This window comes from Talpa occidentalis, unplaced genomic scaffold (assembly GCF_014898055.3).
Source record: "Talpa occidentalis isolate TD23 unplaced genomic scaffold, MPIMG_talOcc4v2.1 talOcc4.4, whole genome shotgun sequence".
Lineage (NCBI taxonomy): Eukaryota > Metazoa > Chordata > Mammalia > Eulipotyphla > Talpidae > Talpa > Talpa occidentalis.
Genome location: NW_023604295.1, coordinates 106,089,637 through 106,113,552, shown reverse-complemented (window position 1 = coordinate 106,113,552; position 23,916 = coordinate 106,089,637). Strand labels below are relative to the sequence as shown.

General features: G+C 38.1%; 1 long non-coding RNA gene across 3 annotated transcripts in view; it reads right to left on the bottom strand.

Annotated features, from left to right (window-relative positions):
• Positions 1 to 23,916, bottom strand: part of LOC119257768 (uncharacterized) — a 203,181-nt gene that overhangs the window by 23,935 nt on the left and 155,330 nt on the right. For all 3 annotated transcript variants that reach the window (XR_008553963.1, XR_008553962.1, XR_005128113.2), the window contains one exon: positions 7,075 to 7,214. This is a non-coding gene — a long non-coding RNA (uncharacterized LOC119257768). The remainder of the gene's footprint in view (positions 1 to 7,074; positions 7,215 to 23,916) is intronic.

Genomic DNA, 23,916 nt, shown 5'->3' with positions numbered 1-23,916 from the left:
CAGTGTAATATAAGTAGGGGGTCAAGGAGGAGAGTTTGAAAATGTTATATCAGATGTTAATACCTTTACTATTCATTGCCTTTCTGAAAGAGAACTGGTTTCTCCTTCCCTGCTTATAAACTTACTCATACCCCTTATTCTGTGAGTTCCTCAAACCATTCTACAATGTTTTCTCTTGGCAACAAAATATGTTTATATAGTTCAAGACTCCAGTCTGTTCACATTTTGTTGAAACTTGTTATACTTTGTTAACGCCTAGTAAACTAAATGCATTTTTAGACTTTAGACTTAAGCCACATTTGACTAGCTGTCAATTTCAGTCACCTTGTCAATAAGTTACTGGAGGTGGGATTAATTTTCTTTCCGCAGGAATGTGACCAAAATGTATTTAATGATCTCGGAGCCTGATTGTTTTAGATTTGCAGGGGCTTTTAGATTGCAGCTATCACAATAAGCCAGATGCTGTCCAGTTACTAAGAGGAGCCCATCTACTATTTCATCAAATGAAACCATAATAGAAGCATTTTGTTAATTGGGCATAAAGGGATGATACTGGCTCCATGGGGCCACTGGTTTACAAAACAGACCAAAAAAAGTAGCAAAGGCACACACAGCTCTGGGGCTCTCAGAATCAGGTGCTCAAAGTAAAAATGTCTTTCACCTATTACTTTTCTGCCTCCTGTTTCTGTTGGTCTTTTGAATTGTGCTTTGTTGATGAACTTATTTACTATTAAAAAGAAAAAGAAAGAAAGAAGGTCCTCCCTGGTGGCCTAGGGGTCCAATTTCAGCACTATTACTGCTGGGACCTGAGTTTATTCCCAGGCCAGGGAGCTAAACCACATATGGTGCAGCAGACCTCTCCTGTCTCCTACCGCTGCTCCCCTCGGTAGTGTATTTCAGTAGAACTGCCTGTTCTGCTCCCCACTCTGTCTCTGGTGAATGCTCTTACCCATCCCACCCTACCCCCTGCACCTCTGGCCCACACCACAGTTCTTCTCTGCAAAAAATAAATAAATAAAATTTTAAGAAACCAATGTATTCCTCACATTTGGAATGCTTTTTTTTAATTATAAATTTTATTTTTATATTCCCCATACAATTGCGACCCCCTTATTTTGACCCCAATCCCTCCCCTCCCCGCCCCTCACCCCCCATAGAGTGTCTCTGGTTCATAGTTGTTTGTTGATTTTGATTTTTACTTTCTTATAGTTAATCTTTTTCCTGGTCCCTTATTTAAGTTTTCTAGATTCCTGCTATGAGTGAGACCATCCGGTGTTTTTCTTTTTCTTTCTGGCTTATTTCGCTGAGCATGATCCCTTCCAGTGCCATCCATGTTGCTGCAAATTGCATGTGTTTATCTTTTTTGAATGCTGAGTAATAGTCCATGGTGTATATGTACCACACCTTCTTGATCCAGTCATCTATTTTTGGGCATTTGGGTTGTTTCCAAAGCTTAGCTATTGTAAATAGTGCTGCTATAAACATAGGGGTGCAGGTGCTCTTTGGAATGGATGTTTCTGTGTCCTTTGGGTAAATACCTAGTAGTGGAATTGCTGGATTTTAATGATGAAGAAAATCCCAAAGACAATGTAACAGATATCTGTGCACATGTAACTGGTGGCTGAAGCCAAAGACTGTTACAGATGGTGCCCCCTGAAGGGGGTTGTTGGTGAGGATAGATAGTCCCAGGGAAAATGCTAAAAAGTATCACATTTTGGGATGGAGACTCTGATAAGAAATATCAGGGACTTCAGAAGCAGTCCCTTGGGTTTGGTGTTCGGGTTCCAGCGTTTAAGCATTTGGTGTTCAGGATTCAGCGTTTGAGCAGTCAGTGTTGGGATTGAGTGTTTTTGGATCTTCAATGATTCTGGGGTCAGCGATTTTGGCCCCCACCATGCTGAAGTCTTCTCCATCTTCCAGAAGGCTGTTGCAGGTTTCTGAAGGATGTGGAGAGGCCTCCAGCAGCCAACCTCAGAGAGAAAAAGTTCGGAGTCTTTGTAAGAACCCAAGCGACTGAAACGGTTTCTGGTTTTGCTGTTGTTACAGTCTGGCACAGAAGGCAAAGACCTGGAGCTGGGCACCTTGCTCAACTGCATGAGTGTGGCCATTTGTCGGGTGGCTCAGCCACTGCAGCTGCTGTTTTGAGTGTCACTTCTCTGGGGCTGTGCTGGGGCATCTCGGCAGCTCTGGGAGCATCTTCTGTTGTGTCTTCTATTGTCTTTGTGAGTTGGAGCCTGGTCTATATTCATTTTGTCACGTGCTCCAGGCCTCAGTGGTGAGAAGGCACCATCTTGGGTGCATGACCTATTGTTTGGGAGAGGGGAGCTCTGTGTCCTCAGTGGAGGGAAGAGTCCATCTTAGATGTTTTTTGTTTAGGACTTAAAAACACTGGGCACTGCTTTGGGTGAGGCCAATGGCCATTTTTTGGCCTTGGTAACACTTTGTTTTCCCATGGTTTGTTAAATAAATTCCATTGTTGTTGTTCCCTGAGCCTGAGTAGTTTTGCAATTGTGCATGAGGGTCAAGAACTCAGACAGTGACCAGTAAACTACTGGGTAGTGTCCTTGCCTTGGCCAGCTTTAGTGCCCCTTGGTACCCTGTATCACATATACAGCATCAAGATTGAACAGATGTTAAATTTAGAAAACTTGTTTTAGTCTGTAGCCTTGTGTTAAACACACTCCAGGATGAAACCCATTGACCCACACTTCTGTATAGTCCCCTCCATTTGAGTCACAGAAATTGTGACTTGTGGGCCTCCCTGGTGGCACAAGGGGTTAAGACACAACCTAAAAAGCTATCCGCAGCCACTGCAGCATGAGTTCGATCCCCAGCCAGGTAGCTACCCACATGGCACAGCAGAGCTCTCCTGACTCGCCTGCTTCTCCCCTCAGCAGTGTATTTCAGTCAATCTGCCTGTTCTGTTTCCCACTCTGTCTCTGGTGAATCCTCTCACCGCCCCCCCCACCCACCTCTGGCCTATACCCCAGTTCTTATAAGCATAAATAAATAAATCATTAAAAAAAATAAATAATGACTTGTTTCCAATCAATAGAATGTGGTTAAGATGACGGGATTTCACTCACTTGATTAGGTTACATTATATGGCACAGGCAAAGGCCTTAATCAGTTGCATTTAAGTTTATTAAAATGGATATTAACTTGTTTGGGCCTTCAAAGAGATCTGGAGATTCGAAACTTGGCAATAACAGAAACTCTCTTCTCATTACTTACTTTGAAAAAAGTAGCTGCTGTAAATTCTACAGCTGTAAGAAAATGAATTTTGCTAACAACCAGAGGGATACTGGAAGTGGATTTTTTCTAGTCAGGCTTCCAAATGAGAACGCAATGTGGACAACACTTGAAGTCATCCTGGTGAGAGCCTGACCACAGGATACAGCAAAGCCTGAACTTCTACAGAGACTAAGGTGATAAATGGGTGTTATTTCAGCTGCTAAATGTGTGGTGATCTGCTACTTGAGATAGAAAACAAATACAAACTCTGATCTCATACCTGCATTTCCTTCCCCAAAGGGAACCATATGAAATGATCTTTAGCCTTACTAAAGATGATTTAGTAAGGAAAATGCAAATTGAAAGTAAGCTACTTCACACTCTTCCAATTGGCAAAAACGAAAATACTTGACAACCACAAACACTGAAGTAATAGGAGTTTCGTATATTGGAATTGGAAATGAAAATGAGCACAGCCATTTTGGAAAAAAAGTTTTATAATACCTACATGAACTAGCAACTTCACTTTTAACATGTTTTTATACTGTTACTAGGTATATTCTACATAGGTTTTAATCTGTATTATATTCATAAGAAATATTTGGTATTTTTGTGTTTTAATTTTTATTAAATAGCACACCTTTGCAACTTTTTTAAATTGATATGTTCTTAAAATTTGATATGTTCTTAAAATTTACTTTTGCTACACATCAATTATTCTTTTTAACTCAGTAAAATATTCCAGTATGTTAGCCATTCTATACAGTATCCATTCCCCAAACTATACTGGGGTGAACACACTTATATTTGTCTTGGGGACATTTTTTATGGAGTATATTCCAGGAAGTAAAATTGCTATTATAGATCACAAAGGCATTTAAAATCTCTCTGTGAAATGACTATACTAATTTTCATTCCTTCAACATTTATTAACATGTATGACCCCAACATTTAAGGTGGTCAGGTATTTTAATTGTTGTCATTTTGAAGGATATGAAAAAGCTACTTGTTGTTTAAATTTATATTTCCCCTCATTCTAATAAGACTGCACATCACTTCCTATGTTTTTAATCATTCTGATTTCCTCTTTGCTGAAGTTCCCGGTCATGTCTTCTGCACTTCACCTTTTTTGTGTTTTGGGTTTTACATTTTAAAAGAACAGGTTTATTAGAAAAAGGAGAAAGAAAATGAGAGAGACACCTGCATAGACACAGATGGGCAATCTTGGGAGGAGAGCTGCATTTTCCCCTTTAGGGTAGTATTGCTTTCCCTTTTGACTTGTAGGACATGTTATATATTCTGGCTCTCAATCTCTCACCAGTTATATGCATTACAGATCTCCATTCCAATCAGTTCCTTTACAAAAAATGTATTTATGTGAGTCTTGGTTTTCTCAATTGCAAAATGTCAGTTAGACCATGAAACTCACAGATGTTTGAGAAAGTATCCATGTAAGTTCCTGCTCCAGTACCAGGTACAATGCAGGTGCTCAGTAAATATGAATTTTCTCCATCTCTCTTTTAAAGAAGTTCCTGATCTAGTTAATAAAGCAGTGGCTAAGAGAATGGGCTTTGGAGTTGGACTGAGACCTTAATGAACCCCACATAACTACTGATTGGACAAGTCACCTTGAACTTCTAAACCTCAGTTTACTCATTTGTGAAATAAAGATCAAAATGCTTGCTTTATAGAGCTGTTGTAAGGAATAATGTTTAGCACAGTGCCTGTCACATAATAAGCCCTTAAAACAACAGTAGCTACCATTATTATTATAGCTATAATTAGGAAAAATGAGAATTGCATACAAATAACAAATGTGAGTTAGGTTATGATTACGTCTCTTTATAAGAGAAGTACTAGGTAACTGGTATCATAATGCAGAGGTGAGGGAGAGGTTACATCTATCCAGGGGGTGATGGAGATTCAAAAAAAGGTTTTATGGAGGAAATGCAACTTAAATACAGCTTGGAAGAAGGGTGTTTAGGATATAAATAGTCAAAACTGTGGAGGGGAAGAAAATTTTAACAAATAAATAAAACCAAAAATGTGGGAGGAGTTAAGTAAAACAAACAAAACCTTTAGTATTCCAGCTGTGCAAAGGGTAGAATCACGTGAAAGGGTCTTATAGATAACCTGAAAAGGAATATTAAAACAAAATAATGGTCTTTTTGAGGTTTTTGGAATGGTTTAAGACTCTGAAGTCAGATAGTGATAAAAGAACATTTAATCTTTGAAAATATCAAAGCACATTTTGCACTAAATAGTACACAATGCTTTAAGAAGGCCTCTCTGTGTAACTATGGAGTGCTTTTGGTTATGAAATAACATCTATAACATAGGGGCAGTGAAAGAGTTACCCAGAAGTGGGTAGGGTGGGGGAACCCAGGGACTGTGCATGTGTCTGACATAAAGGAATCCAACAGGAATGTCAGGGCACACAGGTCAATGGCACTACGGAATCCAGAAATCCAGCATGAAGCTGCTTAATTACCATCCCATACTAGGGATAGCACAATGGGATCAGTTCCTAAAATGACACAGAAAAGCCAAAAAAATTACATAGCCTTCTTTCACAAGCATTCCAGATGGGTACAGATAATAGGTGCAGCCACATTAAAAAAAAAACAAAACACATTTCCATCAGAAAGTGTTATTTTGGACAGAATGTACATTGTTTATTATCCACCTAAATCATAGAATTTAGGAGTACCAAAATAAATTGGATTTATAATCATCATGATTTATGGTGCTTTGTCTATTATAGATCTTATTTTTTTCCAATTTATCATGACATGATCACTAACTTTAAAAGATATTGATACTTTGGTCTTATGTACATGAGTAGTCTAAATTAGCCCAACTCATAGAAGCAGAGAATAGAATGCTGGTTACTAGAGGTATGGGGGAGAGAAGAGACAGGTATTAGTTAAAGGGCACTAAGCTTCAATTACATAAGATGAAAAAATCTTGTACATCTACTGTTACCTATAGAGACTATACTTAATACTATGTTGTATTCTTACATTTTTTTAAAAGATTTATTTATTTATTTATACAAGCACTGGGCACAGTCAGAAGCGTGGGAGGGTGAGAGAATTCACCAGAGAGTGGGGATCAGAACAGGCAGACTGACTAAGTACACTGCTGAGGGGAGCAGCAGGCGGCAGGAGAGGTCTGCGCACCATGTGGGACCCTCGCCCAGCGACCAGGGATCGAACCTGTGCAGCAGAGGCTGTGGGCAGCTTCGCAACCCAGCACGCAACCGCTGCACCACCGGGGAGGCCCTGTATCCTTACATTTTGCCAAGAGAGTAGATGTTGTGTTAAATGTTCTTATCACACACACAAATAGTAAGTGAGTAGGATGGGAAGAACCCTTTGAAGGTGATGGCTATGTTGATGGAAAAGATTGTGGCGAGAGTTTCACACATATATATTTATCTCCAAACTCACACATAAAATAGGTATAGTTTTTTGTATGTCAATTATGTCTTAATGAAATGGTTTGTAAAATGCTTTGGTCTCACATTATTATTTACTTAGCAAGTGGACATTTCAAAACTTATTTATATACTAATAAGTGAAGTGACTTTCAAAAGATAATTACACATAGTTGCAATACTTTGTGCATTCAAATTATGAGTCTGAGGTTAGAACTGTTAATTTTTTAAGCAAGTTCTAGGCTTCAACATGGTGAATGTTTTTCTTAAATAGAAAATGGTAATTCTGTTAGCAAAACCAGAAATGAATCATGCCACCAGAAATTTCCATCCCTCGACTGCCATCCACCCATTAAAGAAAACCCAAAGATACTGCCAAATAAAAAATAGAGAATGTTTACCATAAAGTTACCATATTGCTGTTCTTGTTGGTACAAAATGATTTTGCTGGTTTTGACTTCCCAGGGTGCCAGATGAAACTGAAATAGTCTTAGAGAGGCCAGCAGTTTTTCTTCAGTTTATACCAGGTCTTTTGTAGCATCTGGCAAAAAGTAAGTAAATAGCAGGTGTATTCACTGCTGCTTGTTTATTTTTGAGATCTGTTTCATATTCATTTCAATCTTTCTTCTCATACTAACCTAATTCATAGAAAGCATGGGAAGCTTTTTGAAACAAAGTTATTGTAACGAAAGTCTATTTATCAGGGATTTATAAACAAAACAGTTAATCAGAACACTCCATCCTTGGTTAAGTCAGAAAATAAAGGAGTATAAGACTTAGGAATTGACGGCTAGTTTTAAATTCGTTAGCACAAAAAACTTTTTGGCAAAGTTTCATTGAAGTTATATCTCTGTGTCCATCATTATAAACCAATATCCACCTGAAGCTTACATAATGTTATAATGCAATGTTATTTCAATTTTTTTAATTCACAAAATGAATAAAATTAAATTAAATAGTATTACTAGGAGACAAGAAGTGAAGTGTACTAATGGAAGTTGGGGTTCCTATTCATTCCATGTAGATTACTTTTTGTTTATTGACCAATCATAAGACATATATGTCATTCCTTTAAAAATAGCCCATCTACAATTTTTAGGAAGGAAAAAAATCCAATAAAAGGGGAGCTTCTGAAGAATATATAAACACTAATTCATAGGGATAAATATATTCCTATGTTCACTGCAGCCCTATTTACAATAGCTAAATTATGGAAATAGACTAAGTGCCCAAGGACAGAGGAGTGGATCAGAAAAATGTGCTATGTATGTACAGTAGAATACTACTCAGCTATAAAAAAGAATGCACTCCTACCATTTGTGACAACATGAGTGGAACTGGAGAAGATAATGCTAAGAAAAGTCAAAAGGAGAAAAAAAAAACACTGAATGGTCTCACTTATATATGGAATATAAAGAAATATAACAACGTGTCAGTCAAAACCACACCAATATAAATAAACTCTAAACATCTACTGCAAAACTGAGGCAACCAGAGAGGGAGGGTGGTGGGGTAGGAGTGGAGGAGGGTAGGGGTCTAGTAGACCATAGTAGAGGATTGTTGAGGTACTGGTGTTGGCAGAGTGTTAAAGCATACATTTGCAGAGGTTTGAACCTATAATCCCCAGAGCAAATACAAAGATGTAAGCCTACTTTACCTCAATAAACATAGTTTGGGGGGAAAAAGTGACCTTTTCCATGTTAAATATATTAAATAAATAAAATGTCATTTTGAATTTACGAAAAGGAAAATGGGTCTCTGAGAAGTTATGTGACTCTTAGTAGTACCATGTGATGATGGTTCTAAGGGGGGACACAAGTCTTGGGACTCCTTATCTATATTTGTTGTTGGTCAAATCATGATTCACAAATGATACTTGAAGTGCTATATTTCATCAAGAGAGATTTATCTTTGTTAATAAATGAAGTGAGGCAATTTTTATATTTCTATCAATTTGCTGTAATTTTCCCCAAGTAGCTGCTCCAGATGGTGTGTTAGAGACCAGAACACCGGGTATTAAATGTTTTTAGGATATAATGCCATATCTAATAATACTTTCTTCTAGATAACATGGCCAACCTTTTCCTTCCTAATACCATCTAATTAACCAAGAAGAGCGCTGCCAGTTGGAAAAGTTCTATTTTGCCTTTAGAATTAAGGCTTTTTTTTTCTTCTATAGACTTTAGGATCTACAAAGCTTGGGCAGAAACACAGTTCATTCTACTGAGTGATTTGACTTTGTTGGTAAATAAAACATAGGTACTTCTAATCCATTTTGCTTAAAATCAAACACAAATTGTGCATCAAGTATGTTTAAAGGCATTGTTTTGTCAAGGGAGCTTCACTAGTTGAATCACTGTTAATTTATGATACAATTCCAGGTGTACAAAGTAAACATTTGGGCCTCGCATTTGTTTTCTTTTTCTTCTTTGGTTCAAGTCCTAAGAGTTCAGTTGAGCACAGGACTCTGTTTAAAAAGTCAGTCTTGAGGCTCCCTGGTGGTGCAAGGGGTTAAGACAGCACTGTGAAGCTGTCTGCAGCCTCAGCAGCATGAGTATGAGCTCCCTGGCTGACCGGGGAGCTATCGACACGGTGCAGCAGGCCTCTCCTGACTTGCCCACTGCTCCCTCAGCAGAGTATTTCAGTCAGTCTGCCTGTTCTGTTCCCCATTCTGTCTCTGGTGAATCCTCTCACCCCCCCACACCTCTGGCCTATACCCCAGTTCTTATATGCATAAATAAATAAATCTTTTTTAAAAATAAAATAAAACGTCAGTCTCTACTCAGATATTGTATATAGGTCTGTCTTTGTTGTCATCTCCTGGAAACCATGGAAATAAAATGACTGATATTGTTCACTCATCATGAGCAGAGTTTGGGGTCTTCTTAGATTAGCTTATGCAAAAATGTCCCTAATACTTTCTCTCGTTACCATGAAATTCAACACTCTTAACATCATGCCTATAAAAGTGGGAAAGAGGCTTATTGATTGGTTATGAGCAACCAAGAAGGAATTGGAACCCACTGCTCTCCCCAGGTCTCCTATCCTGGGCCACAGCAGTATACTCTCTCTATTGGCAGAAGAAGCTCGTAACAGATGGGATGTTAAAAACATTCTTGGAATATGACTTGGCTGTGTTCAGACCCTGTTTCAGTTTCTTGTCTGCTTATTCCAATAGAAATCACTGGGACTGAGTTGGGTCTGAAAGCTTCAGGTGAATAAGTAAGGTGTGCATTGCAACAACTTTGATGTGATCAGAGATAACAATATCTAGTTCTTCCCTCTCCCTACTCTATGGGTAGATGCAACAAAAACAAATGCCTAATGGCATTTAAATTTAGTCCAATCTAACATATAAAATGGTCTTTTTCATATAAAAAAATCTTATTTGGATAAAATGTTCTCTTTCAGATACTACCTCTCTCTTCCTTCTCCCTAAGATGGTGTAGTTGCTCAGAAGGTGTTAAGGTTGGTGATACAACCTCTAAGGTTGGGAGACAAGGGTTTCTTTGGTCTTATGCTAAATTTGGATTGTGAGCTGGAAATATCTGCTGGGCTCGAGAGTGATATTGCTTGACTGAATGGTACCAAGCCTGCTGTTTGGGTTGGTGAACCTATGGGCAATGCTTCCAAGTAGCACCAATCAGTTCTTGCTCTGTTTCATGGTCATCTGACCAGAGAGATCCTTGGCCTTGGCCATGGGTTACTTTGCCTCATCCTGGGAGCCCCATTAACCCCCAACACAATGTCCATATCTCATGGGAAATAGTAGCCTGGGAAGTTATACTTCAAGGTATTTCTCTACCACCATGTTGCAACCCAAATTAATCTGGATGGACTGGTTGGTTGGTTGGTTGGTTCTGTGACTGCTTATACCCCTTATAAGGTGTTCTGTTCCCTGAGACCCAACAAGCAATAAAACAACAACCCAAGCAGTCAACTTCGATAACAAAGTTCAGAGGAAAGGATCAGGGAGCATTTATCAGGCTGTTTCACTTTCTGTTCCTCTACCAGTTTCCCTGATACAATTGTCTCTGGGCTGGAAAGAGGGGCAGATTTCCCCCCACCCCCCGCCCCTATCCCTGCTCCCTTTGCCCCTTACATAAAACTGTAAATAAAGGAAAAAGTAAATGAATTTAATGATTCCTTTCGTGTGGCAAAAGCTTCACCCAAAAGGTCTTAGCTTTGCTTTATTTAAACTAAACCATAGTTTAAACATCAGAAACTGAATATTATCTGTCATTTTGTTGTTATTGTGAGTTTTGTTCTTGTGTTCTTTTTATAGAAACCCTAATCTTGAGTGTCCAAGGACCACGGCTATATATGGGGAACATCAGAAATAAAACAAGGAAAAAGTCATCATCAAATTATTCCCCTATTACATTTATGCTAACCCAATCCTCACAGAAATTATTTAGCAAAATGGGTATAACTTTTAATGTTCTTCCCTAGGTCAGGAAACTAAATTTTACCCAAACAGATTTCAAACTGTATCTGACAGATTTCTATGCTGCACCGTGCAGCCTCTGTTGACAAGCTGAAAGTTTAGCTATAGATCAAGAGCTAAGAGCGGAGGTCAGCAAGGAATCAGACAAATGGCATCATCCGTTCCATCTAACAGTCAGGGGACAGAACAAAGACAAAAGTGATTCATGTCTAGTCTAATCATGAGCTAACACCATTGTGGCAGGCAATCTTGGTGCCCAATCATTCAAGTAAATCCTGGGCCTCCCAGTAGAAATATGTCATTTAGTAGTAGAAAAGACTGGTACATCTGATTACATGTTAAAAATAAAACAGGATCAATAGATGACTTTGTTAAAATGGAGCAGACTTTGCAGCACATTTAGAATTCTGGATATCATCTGGGAAGCTCAGAAATCATTCCCTAATTTTGTGAAGAGAGGAAGAATCGCTCTGCTTTTTTGATTTGTCTGCCATGCTGTCTACCAAGTCTCCACTTCCCGGATGAATGTCATATGGTATGAGTTCAGAGGATTTAAAGCTTACTGGGTTATTACCTTGTTAAATAGGTCATTTCAAGCCTGCTTCATTTAAGCTTATAAACACAATGTTTTGGTTTATTTTTTTTTTAAGTTGCAAGTTTACTCTCTGTGTAATATTATTTTTTTCTTATTGTCATTTGACTTTATAAAGAATGGTCACAAGTGAAGAAGTCTGCTAGAAGTATGAGCTTCCACCCTTGGACAGGGTGAGGAGGACCTCCCTGCGTGTGGCTGTGCTATCTTTGCAGGGAGTGTTAGCACCTGAGTAGGATGGAAGGAGTCCAGACTGGACAGGAGGTTGTATTACTCTGGTTTATAAGAAAAATGTATATATTTTTGCCATTCAAAACACAATAAAGCAAAAACAGACAATTATAAACCAGAGACATCCTGCAGGGGAGGAGGAGGGAGAGGGATCAGAGGGAGGCAGGGAGGAGCACAGGGAACTGTGGTGATGGTGCACGGGTGCATTGGTAAAGGAAATTCTACACCTGAGGGGGTGGGGGGAATCAAACATTGTTGAAAAATGAACAATGATGTAAAGAATTAAAAAATAAATAAATAAATAAAAAACAATTAAAAATGGCAGAGGATCTGAATAGATGCTTTTCTTAAAAGAAATACAGACGACCAATAGAAACACATAAAGATGTTCATCATCTTTTATTATTCAATGAAAACAAATTGAGATATCACAATACCTGTGAGAATGGCTATTCTCCATAAGACAAGAAACAACAAGTAATGGAGAGACTTTGAAGAGAAGGGAACACTTGTACAGTGTTGGTGGGAATGTAAATTGGTGCAGTAATTATGGGAGCCGGTATGGAGAATATGATAAAAAAAAATAGAAATCCTATATAAAAAAAAGAAAAGAAAAATATATATTTTTTGTCATCCAGATGACCAAGCCACATTTTTCATAGATATTTAGTTTTCATTCACAGTTCCTGGCTCAGTATTGAGAGCGATAAAGGTTTTGTTGTGTTAATGAAAGGGCTTTTAGAAACACCCACACTTGTGCACTGGCTGCCAGGAAAACCAGCCTTGTGAATAGAAGGTTGGAACTTCCTATTTCACACCCTGACCCTGGGAAGGAGGAGGAACTGAAGATTGAGTGCAGTTGCCAACAGCTCTTGATTTTATTAATCAGACCTAAGGAATGAAGCTTCCTTAAAAAACCTAAGAGGAAGGCCTGAGAGAGATTCTAAGTCGGTTAACATGGGGTGGGCTGGGACAGTGGCCTTCCTGAAGAGGACATGGCAGCTCCATGGCCTTTTCCATATCTTGCTATATGTATTTCTTCCATCTGTCTGTCCTGAGTAATATCCTCTTGTAATAAATCAGCAATCTAGTGAAAAATGGGTTTCCTGGGATCTGTGATCTGTTCTCACAAGTAAACTAAACCGGAGGAGGTGACCATGGGGACCTCAATCTCTGCTTGACAGAGGCCGCAAGGTGCGCCGGAAGGAAGGTGGGCTTGGGAGTGTGTCAGATACAGTTTGAAATCTGTTTGGGTAAAACTTAGTTTCCTGATTTAGAGAAGAACATCAAAAGTTATATTATTTTACCAACTAATTCCTATGAGGATTGGGTTAGCATAAATGTAATAGGGGAATAATTTGATGATGACTTTTGTGCTTGTTTTATTTCTGATGTTTCCCATATATGGTCGTGGTCCTTGGACACTCAAGATTAGGGTTTCTATATAAGGAACACAAGACAAAACTCACAATAACAACAAAATGACAAATATTCAGTTCCTGACATTTAAACTACGGTTTAGTTTAAATGAAGCAAAGCAAAGGCTTTTCAGGCAAGCTCTTTGTCACAAAAAAGGAACAGCTAAATTCATTTACTTTTTCCTTCCATTTAGAGTTTTATGTAAGGGGCAAAGGGATTAAGAGAGGAGGGGAGAGCTGGTTAGTTAGAAGCATAGGTAAGTGCCTGGCTTTGTGACTACTACGTGGAGAAGGTGGTCAGAAGGTGACTAAGCCCTTTACCTGTACACTCTGATGATCTCTCCAGTAGACAGAATTGACAGAAGTGAGAAGTGTCTGTCTCTGTAAACAGAATTCAGCTGAATTAAGTTAAATTCCTGGATATTGTGTTGGTGTCTAAGAACTGCTTGTTGGTGTAGGGAAGCCTCCTATGCACCCACATGGCAATCTGGTCCAAGATGTTGGCACAGCAGGGCAGCAGTCGGGGGGATTAGGACCCTCAGTGAAACAGGAGGCCTCCATGGAAGTGGGAGAGGTGGTTGTCAAACCTCAGGCAGTGTTGTACTCTGAGCGTGGTGAAGACTACCTCCATGTGGGGGAGTGGGCAGTGGCAACAACCAGAGAATGTGTATACACTGGGGAACTGATCAAGTGAGCAGGCATACTAAGGGTAATGGGAGATCAATTTCTCACTGTTGGAGAGATATTGAATGAACTCAGTGATGTTCGGTTGGAATTGGTAGTGTCATACATGGATTTTCACTATGTAGAAAGGCAACATAGAACTCTAAATAGACTTTACTGTGCACACAGAATGCATGGTTCTGTCCATTGAGGGTCTTGGTGCAGTGACCCTCTAATGCCCCATAAGAGTGAGTGATACAGTGGCCAGAGTCAACTCTGTGTTCTCCATGCCATTCTCCACAAAAAGCAACTAGGTTCCTGGAGAACTGGCTGATTCCAGAACTGAGCAAGGAAAGAACAAAATGAGACAGAAACTTTTGTGTGTGTCAGAAACTAAGAAAGAGCTCAAAGAATGATGGGGATGTGTCAAAAGGACATAGGATCGGCTTGAAGGAACTCTCATTGGCCATGTCAGGGACAATTTGTGCTTTAAAGTAACTAATGGTGCCAGTAGAGTATAACCTACTGAATAAAATAGAAAATGATGAGCCAATACTGATATAAATAAATAAAAGAATTAGTAAAATATAAGTTTGGTGAGGAATTGGAGGGTATTTACTCTCAAAATAACTCTTCATAAAATTAACTACAAAGACAAAAAGAGTAACTCTACATTGGAGAAGTCTGCTAGTAAACACCTTGGTCAAGTGATCAAAGTAAACACCACCAGGAACAGGACGAACTGAAATAATATGCCAACAAGTGTGTTCAACAAGAAGACCACAGCATCTTATCAGGGCTGTTATGTGTTCCTACTCAAAATGCGTAACCTGAATCTAATTACCAGCAACAACATAGAATCCTAAATTGAAGGACATTTTTTAAAATATACATTTCTATTTTCCTTATTACTTACATTTTATTTATTTTTTAAAGATTTATTTATCTGTGCACATAAGAACTGGGGTACAGGCCAGAGGTGTGGGGGTGAGAGGATTCACCAAAGAAAGAGTGGGGAGCAGAACAGGCAGACTGACTGAAATACACTGCTGAGGGGAGCAGCGGGCTAGAAAGGACAGGTCTGCTTTTAAAGCACACTATGATCTCATCAATCTTAGAGTACTCTCAGGGCACAGATCTGGTAGTCATTATTTGTATTGCATATTTGCATTGCGTAGCCATTATTTGTATTGCATGTATTGCATTATTTGTATTTGTATTGCATACAAAATTCCTCAAAAAATTCAAATGACATCATCAAGGTTAATAGATAATTAGTAGATAAGACTAGAAACAAACTATTGATTCCTGTCCCATCACAGTGCTGCTGGTACAGTAAGATGCCACGTCTAATAACTAAGCTTCCATAATAAACCAATCAATACAGACATGTGTGATGCCTTTTGCAAGCTAAATTTTACTTTTTTAAAAAATTTTGAACATATTCTAAAGGCATTTTTAGCTAATGCTTACTTACCTCTTTCTCTACTTCCTCTGTTGGTATGAGACTAGATGGCTGAGACTTCTAAATTGAACTCGCTAAACAGGAATAACTTGAATGATGATCAAAATAACCCACACATATTAGGAGTCCTGTATATGTTAAACATTGTTTCAAGTCCTATAATTGGGCCTTTTCATCCTCCCTTCAACCCTTCTATTCTATTGTCCCTTTCTCCCTCCCTCAGAACTCTCACTTTATTTTCCATGTTTCACTATAAATATTATAGTAGATGCAAGTTTTTAATACACGGCTTTTATTATATTGAGTTAGTTTCCTTCTAGTCCCATCTTGTGTGGAGTTTTTCTCATAAATGGGTGCTGAATCATATCAAAAACTTTCTCTGCATCTTGATATTATCATAGGCGTTCTATCTTTTCTTTTGTTGATAAGATGTATTATTACATTGATTTATATATGTTAATCTATCTTTGCATCCTTGAAATAAATCCCAATGTTGAATTCAATTTGGCAGTATTTTGTTGAAGATTTTTACACTGATATTCATCAGGGATATTGGGCTATAATTTTCTTGTTCTGTCTTTATCTGATTTCTGTATTAGGTTAATGTTTCACTTTTGTTTTGGGGGAGATTTTTTATGGCTATTTCCATTTCTGTGGTTGTGATCAGTTTAGCTTTTCTTTCTTGCTGGTTTAATTTTGGCAAAATGTAATGATCTAAAAATTTGTCCATTTCTTCAAGGTTATAAAATACAAGGTATAGTTGTTCATAGTAATCTCTTATGATCCTTTATGTTTTTGTGCCATTTGTGGTCATTTCTCCTCTTTCATTTCTAATTAGTAATGCTTTCTCTTTGTTAGCCTAGCTAGAGTTATATATATATATTTTTATATTTAGGCATATTAAAATTATTTATTTTATTTTTTTCACATCATATATCATTTATTTTACAAACTACTTATATAAAACTATGTATTTTTTTAGTATCTCAGTTTTATTTTATTTTATTTTTTTATTTCTTTTTTTTAATAATAAATTTTATTTTTATATTCCCCATACAATTACAACCCCCCCATTTTGACCCCAATCCCTCCCCTCCCTCCACCCACCCCCCCAAAAGTGTCTCTGGTTCATAGATTTTTGTTGATTTTGATTTTCACTTTCTTATAGTTAATCTTTTTCCTGGTCCCTTATTTAAGTTTTCTAGATTCCTGCTACAAGTGAGACCATCCAGTATTTTTCTTTTTCTTTCTGGCTTATTTCGCTGAGCATGATCCCTTCCAGCGCCATCCATGTTGCTGCAAATTGCATGTGTTTATCTTTTTTGAATGCTGAGTAATATTCCATGGTATATATGTACCACATCTTCTTGATCCAGTCATCTACTTTTGGGCATTTGGGCTGTTTCCAAAGCTTAGCTATTGTAAATAGTGCTGCTATAAACATAGGGGTGCAGGTGTTCTTTGGAATTGATGTTTCTGTGTCCTTTGGGTAAATACCTAGGAGTGGAATTGCTGGATCATATGGAAGCTCTATGTTTAGTAGGTCCAAAAATCTCCACACAGCTCTCCATAGTGGTTGGACCAGTTTGCACTCCCACCAACAGTGCAGAAGAGTTCCTTTTTCTCCACACCCTCACCAACATTTGTTGTTGCTAGTTCTTTTTAATATGTGCCATTCTCACTGGTGTGAGATGGTATCTCATGGTAGTTTTGATTTGCATTTCCCTGATTACAAGTGATGTTGAACATTTTTTCATATGCCTGTTGGCCATTTGCATTTCCTCTTCAGAGAAGTTTCTTTTTAGCTCTTCTGCCCATTTTTTGACTGGATTATTTTCTTTGCTGTTGTTGAGTCTCATCAGCTCTTTGCAGATTTTTGTGATCAATCCTTTATCATTAGTGTTGTGTGCAAAAATGTTCTCCCAGTTGGTGGGGTTTCTCTTTGTTTTTGTTATTGTCTCTTTTGCTGTGCAGAAGCTCTTTAATTTGATGTAGTCCCAGCTGTTGATCTTTGCCTTCACTATCACTGCTTTGGGCGATGTGTCTGTAAAGATGTCTTTGATGTGCAAATCACGTAGTGTTTCGCCTATATTTCCTTCTATGTATTTTATGGTTTCAGGTTTTATGTCTAGTTCTTTAATCCATTTTGAGTTGGTTTTTGTGTATGGTGTGAGGTAGTAGTCAAGCTTCATTCTTTTGCATGTAGTGACCCAGTTTTCCCAGCACCATTTATTGAACAGACTTTCTTTGCTCCAATGCATATTCTTTGCTCCTTTGTCAAATATTAGTTAACCATAAATCTGTGGGTTTATTTCTGGATTTTCTATTCAATTCCATTGGTCTGTGTGTCTGTTCTTGTTCCAATACCATGCAGTTTTGATGATTATGGCTTTGTAGTATAGCCTGAAATCTGGGAGTGTGATGCCTCCATTCCCTTCTTTTTTTTTCAGGAGAGCTTTGGCTATTCGGGGTTTTTGGTGATTCCATATGAATTTCATCAATAATTGTTCTATTTCTTTGAAGAATAACATTGAAATTTTTATTGGAATAGCATTGAATCGGTATATTGCTTTTGGTAGGATGGCCATTTTAATAATGTTTATTCTTCCAATCCATGAGCAGGGATGTCTTTCCATTTCTTTGTATCTTCTATTTCTTTTAACAGTGTTTTATAGTTTTCTTTGTAAAGGTCCTTTACCTCTTTTGTTAGATTTATTACCAAGTATTTGATTTTTTTTTGTTTTGATAATAAAGGGGATGGTTTTTTTCATTTCTTTTTCTTCAGATTTATTGTTAGTGTATAGGAAGGCTTCTGACTTTTGCACGTTGATTTTGTATCCTGCCACTTTGCTGAACTGATTGATGAGTTGAATTAGTTTTTCTGTGGAGTTTTTGGGGTTCTCTATGTATATTATCATATCATCTGCAAATAGTGATAGTTTGACTTCTTCTTTTCCTATTTGGATTCCTTGTATGTCTTTCTCTTGTCTTATTGCTCTGGCTAGGACTTCCAGTATTATATTGAAAAGCAGTGGTGAGAGTGGACATCCTTGTCTTGTTCCAGATCTTAATGGAAATGCTTTCAGCTTTTCACCATTGAGAATGATACTGGCTGTTGGCTTGGTATATGGCCTTTATGATGTTGAGGTATGTTCCTTGTATCCCAAGAATTTCAAGGGCTTTTATCATGAATGGGTGTTGCACTTTGTTGAAAGCTTTCTCGGCATCTATTGATATTATCATATGGTTTTTATATTTCTTTTTGTTGATGTGTTGGATAACGTTGATTGATTTTCGGATGTTGAACCATCCTTGTGTCCCTGGAATGAATCCTACTTGGTCGTGGTGAATTACCTTATGGATACACTGTTGGATTCTGATAGCTAAAATTTTATTGAGGATTTTTGCATCAGTGTTCATAAGGGAGATTGGCCTATAGTTTTCTTTTTTTGTGTTGTCCTTGTTCGGTTTTGGTATTAGTGTAATGTTGGCTTCATAGAACGTGTTAGGTATTATACCTTCCTTCTCAATTTTTTGGAAGAGTTTGTGAAGGATAGGCACCAATTCGTCTCTGAATGTTTGGTAGAATTCATTTGTAAATCCATCAGGTCCTGGGCTTTTGTTTTTGGGGAGGTTTTTGATTACCATTTCAATTTCGCTAATTGTAATTGGTCTGTTTAGGTGTTCTATTTCTTCTTTATCTAGCTTTGGGTGATTGTAGAGTTGTAGGAATTTGTCCATCTCCTCTAGATTGTTGAAATTGTTTCCATATAACTGTTCATAGTAGTTATTAATTATTCTTTTGATTTCTGCTGTGTCCGTTGTGATTTCTCCTCTTTCATTTATTATCCTATTTATTTGTGCTTTCTCTCTTTTTGCCCTTGTGAGCCTGGCTAGGGGTTTATCTATTTTATTTATTTTTTCGAAGAACCAGCTCTTGGTTTCATTGATCTTTTGGATTGTTTTTTTAGTTTCGATTTCATTTATTTCTGCTTTGGTTTTTATTATTTCTTTTCTTCTACTGGTTTTGGGGTTTTTTTGTTGTTCTTTTTCTAGATCTTTGAGCTTCGAGATTAGGTTGTTTCTTTGAGTTCTTTCTTGTTTCTTGATGTGAGCATCTATTGCTATATATTTTCCTCTTATTACTGCTTTTGCTGCATCCCATACATTTAGGAAATTGGTGTCCTCCTTGTCATTTAATTCAAAGAATTTTTTAATTTCTTCTTTTATCTCCTCGTTAGTCCAGTGGACTTCCAGTAGTGTGGGTTTCAATCTCCACGAGGTAGGAGAGTAACTTGCCTTCTTTTTATGGTTTATTTCTAGTTTGATGCCTTCATGGTCAGAAAAGATGGTTGGTATGATTTCAATCTTGGTGTATCTGTTGATGTTTGTCTTGTGCCCCAGTATATGATCGATCCTAGAGAATGATCCATGTGCGCTTGAGAAAAATGTATACTCAGATTTTTTGGGGTTTAGTGTTCTATATATGTCTGTTAAGCCCAAGCACTCTAGATCCTTATTTAGAGCTTTAGTGTCTTTACTTATTTTTTGTCTTGTTGATCTAACCATTGTTGATAGTGGTGTGTTGAAGTCTCCCACTACGTATGTGTTTTCTCTGATGTCTGTTTTCAGAGATGCCAATAGTTGTCTGATATATTTTGGTGCTCCTTCGTTTGGTGAATATATGTTAATGAGTGTTATTTCTTCTTGAAGTATTGTCCCCTTGATCATAATGTAATGACCACTGGGGTCTCTTTTTATCTTTTTAAGTTTGAAATCTGTTTTATCTGATATGAGTATAGCTGTTCCTGCCTTCTTTTTTGGTCCATTTGCTTGTAGAATTGTTTTCCATCCTTTAACTTTGAGTCTATTTTTATCTTTTGCAGCTAAATGTGTTTCCTGGAGACAGCAAAAGGTTGGGTTTTGTTTCTTAATCCAGCCTGCAACTCTGTGTCTTTTTATTGAAGAGTTTAGTCCATTTACATTTAGAGTTAGTATTGATATGTTAGCATCTGTATTTGCCATTGTGTTTGTCTTTCCTTTGATTTTATTTATTTATTCTTTTAATAACTTTCTTTGGCCTTCTTTTGTTGTTATTCGTCCCTCTGAGGTTCTGGCTTTAGGACTCCTTGTAGTATTTTTTGGAGTGGGGGTTTAGTCGTAATAAAATTCCAGAGTTTCTGTTTGTCTGGGAAGGTCCTTATTCTTTCTTCAAAGAGGAAGGAGAGCTTTGCGGGATAGAGTATTCTTGCTTGGCATCTGTTTTCTTGGAGTCTGTTGACTATGTCCCTCCACTCTCTCCTTGCCCGTAGTGTTTCTTCAGAGAAGTCTGATGTCAGTCTGATTGGTTTCCCTTTGAATGTTATCTGTTTCTTCCCTCTTGTTAGTTTCATTATTTTTTCCTTGTCTTGGATTCTTGGGAGCTTTACTATTATGTGTCTTGCTGTATTTTTCCTTTCGTCGTGGAAGTTTGGTGTTCTTCTTGCTTCTTGTATATCAATTTTCAGATCCTTCTTCGCGTTTGGGAAGTTCTCTTCAATTATATCCATGAATATTTTCTCTGTTCCTACATCTCTCTCCTCTCCTTCTGGGATTCCTATAACTCTTATATTTCCTTTCCTCATGGAGTCAGATAGTTCCCGAAGTCTTTCTTCGGTCTTTTTCCTTCGTACTTCTCCTTCCTTTTCTGTTTTAGTTCTTTTTATTTCTGTGTCTTCAAGAGTACTTATTCGTTCTTCCATTTCATCTATTCTGCTTTCATTGCTTTTCCCAGAGTTATTTAGCGTCTCCATTAATTCTTTGATCTCCTGAATTTCTTTTACTTCCCTCTTTAGGCACTCAATTTCATTCTTCTGGTCATTAATTATTTTCCCCTTATCATTGTTTTCCTTTATGACTTCTGTCAGTTTTTTAATCACAGCAATTTTAAATTCTCTATCTGGAAGGCTCAGAAGTTCTTCCAAGTTACTGTCGTTGCAATCTGGTAGATGGTTTTCTTTTTGTGGTGTGCTTTTTTGCTGAGGAGTTGCTGGGTTGCATGTGGTTTTTCTACTCCCTACTGCCTGTTTTCTAATTTGCCGTATTCCTTGTGACACTGTGTTGCTGGTACTGGCCGGCATCTTGGGCGACCTTCCCAGCTCACCACTGGCTCCTCTGGGGAACTTCTGCTGGGTTCACAAGTCTCCAGGAAAGAAAGGTCCCTGGTGCAAAATGGCGATGCGGGAACGTGCTCCCCTGCACGCCCGGTCTGCCCCAGTGGTGGGTGCTGCTCCCCTCTGGGCTGGGACTGCAGGCTAGAAGGCGCCCGGCATGGGCAAGCCTCCCAGCTTACCTCTGTCTCCTTGGTGAGCCTTCTGCTGGGTTCACACAGTCTCCAACAAAGAAAGGTCCCTGGTGCAAAATGGCGATGAAGGAACGCGCTCCCCTGCACGCCCGGTCTGCCCCAGTGGTGGGTGCTGCTCCCCTCTGGGCTGGGACTGCAGGCTAGAAGGCGCCCGGCATGGGCAAGCCTCCCAGCTTACCTCTGTCTCCTTGGTGAGCCTTCTGCTGGGTTCACACAGTCTCCAGCAAAGAAAGGTCCCTGGTGCAAAATGGCGATGAAGGAACGCGCTCCCCTGCACGCCCGGTCTGCCCCAGTAGTGGGTGCTGCTCCCCTCTGGGCTGGGACTGCAGGCTAGAAGGCGCCGGGCATGGGCAAGCCTCCCAGCTTACCTCTGTCTCCTCGGTGAGCCTTCTGCTGGGTTCACACAGTCTCCAGCAAAGAAAGGTCCCTGGTGCAAAAATGAGTTATATATATATATATTTTTTTATCTTTTAGAAGAATCATCTTTTAGTTTCATTCATCTTTTCTATAGCCTTTTTGATATCTATTTCATTTATATCTCAAAATAACTTTTTTTAAAAGATTTATTTATTTATTTATACAAGCACTGGGTACAGTCAGAAGCACAGGAGGGTGAGAGAATTCACCAGAGCCAGAGTGGAGAGCAGAGCAGGCAGACTGACGAAGTGCCCGGGGATCGAACTGGCTCTGCAGAGGCTGCAGGCAGCTTCCCAACCCAGCGCTCAACCGCTGCACCATCGGGGAGGCCCAAAATAACTCTTTATTATTGCCTTCTTTCTACAAGTTTTGGGTCTTTTCTACAAGTTTTTTTCATTTTTCTCATTGCTTTTATTTGGTTGTTTCTTGGGAATTTTCCTTGCTTCCTAATGCAAGCTTGTATGCAATTATTTTTCTTATTAAAACCAATGTTTCTGCATTCATTACTGAGAGACACTGTACAAAGTAACTGATTTATAATCTTTTCAGTGTCAAGATCATGTAAGTTAGGACTCTGAGGGAGAGTTTCAGCATGCAGGAGAATGAAGAGACTAACAATTAAATCTAACATATATATGGTTCTGAGTTGGAGCTCTTTGCTATAAAGGGCATTATTGGGGTTTGAAGATTAGATTGGTATTATGCACCAACATTATCTTCTCATTTGCAGGATATATTGTGGTTATGGAAGAGAATATTCTTGTTTGTAGGAAATGCACACTAAGGTATTCTGCAGTTATGGGGTACCAGGTTGGTAATTTACTCTCAATGCTTCAGGAAAGACAGGAATTTACTGTACTGACAACTTTAATGTGAAAAAATCTTTAACATATTAAGTAATAATTACATATGTAAATAAATTAATGTGAGACATTTAATGTAAAGTTTAGACATGGAAAATTTAGACACGGATCCTGGCATATTTATTTCTATAGCTAAAATATATGATTAGATGTAGCATCAGACTATGCTAGTAATTTGTTGTAGAAAAAATGTAGCTAGTGTGAAGCTTTAGGTCTAGTTTCTCTGAATCATTATCTTATTATTTGTATCACTTTTGAATTTATAGTAATTTAAAATAAATGGAAAAGTTGTAAGAATATTGTAAATATTTCCATATACCATTAAACTCCATCTATATTTAACATTTATTAACATTTTGTGATACTGGGTTTTTCACCTCTTTTTTTTCTGAACTATTTGATGATAAATTGTAGACTTCAAGATCCCTTTTCCTTAAATGCTCTTTCTTTGTTTCCTAAGAACAAGGAAATTATTCTACATAATCACAATACAATGGTCCCATTCAGGGACCATTGGTACAATATTTATAGTCCATAGCAATTGTCAATTATCCCAATATTTTCTTTTATTTCCTAGTTAAAGATCCATCCCAGTTCGTATATCCCACATAGTTGTCATATCCCTTTAATCTGCAATAGTTCTTCATAATTTTTTTTTGTCTCTCAGGACATTGAAAGTTGTTTTATAAAATATCTCTCCATGTGGATATGATGTTTTTCTCTAGATTATTTTGCTTTCATCACCTCCCCTTTCCTGCACCAATCTTCTCACATGTTATAGTTATTTCTTTCTTTTCTACCTTC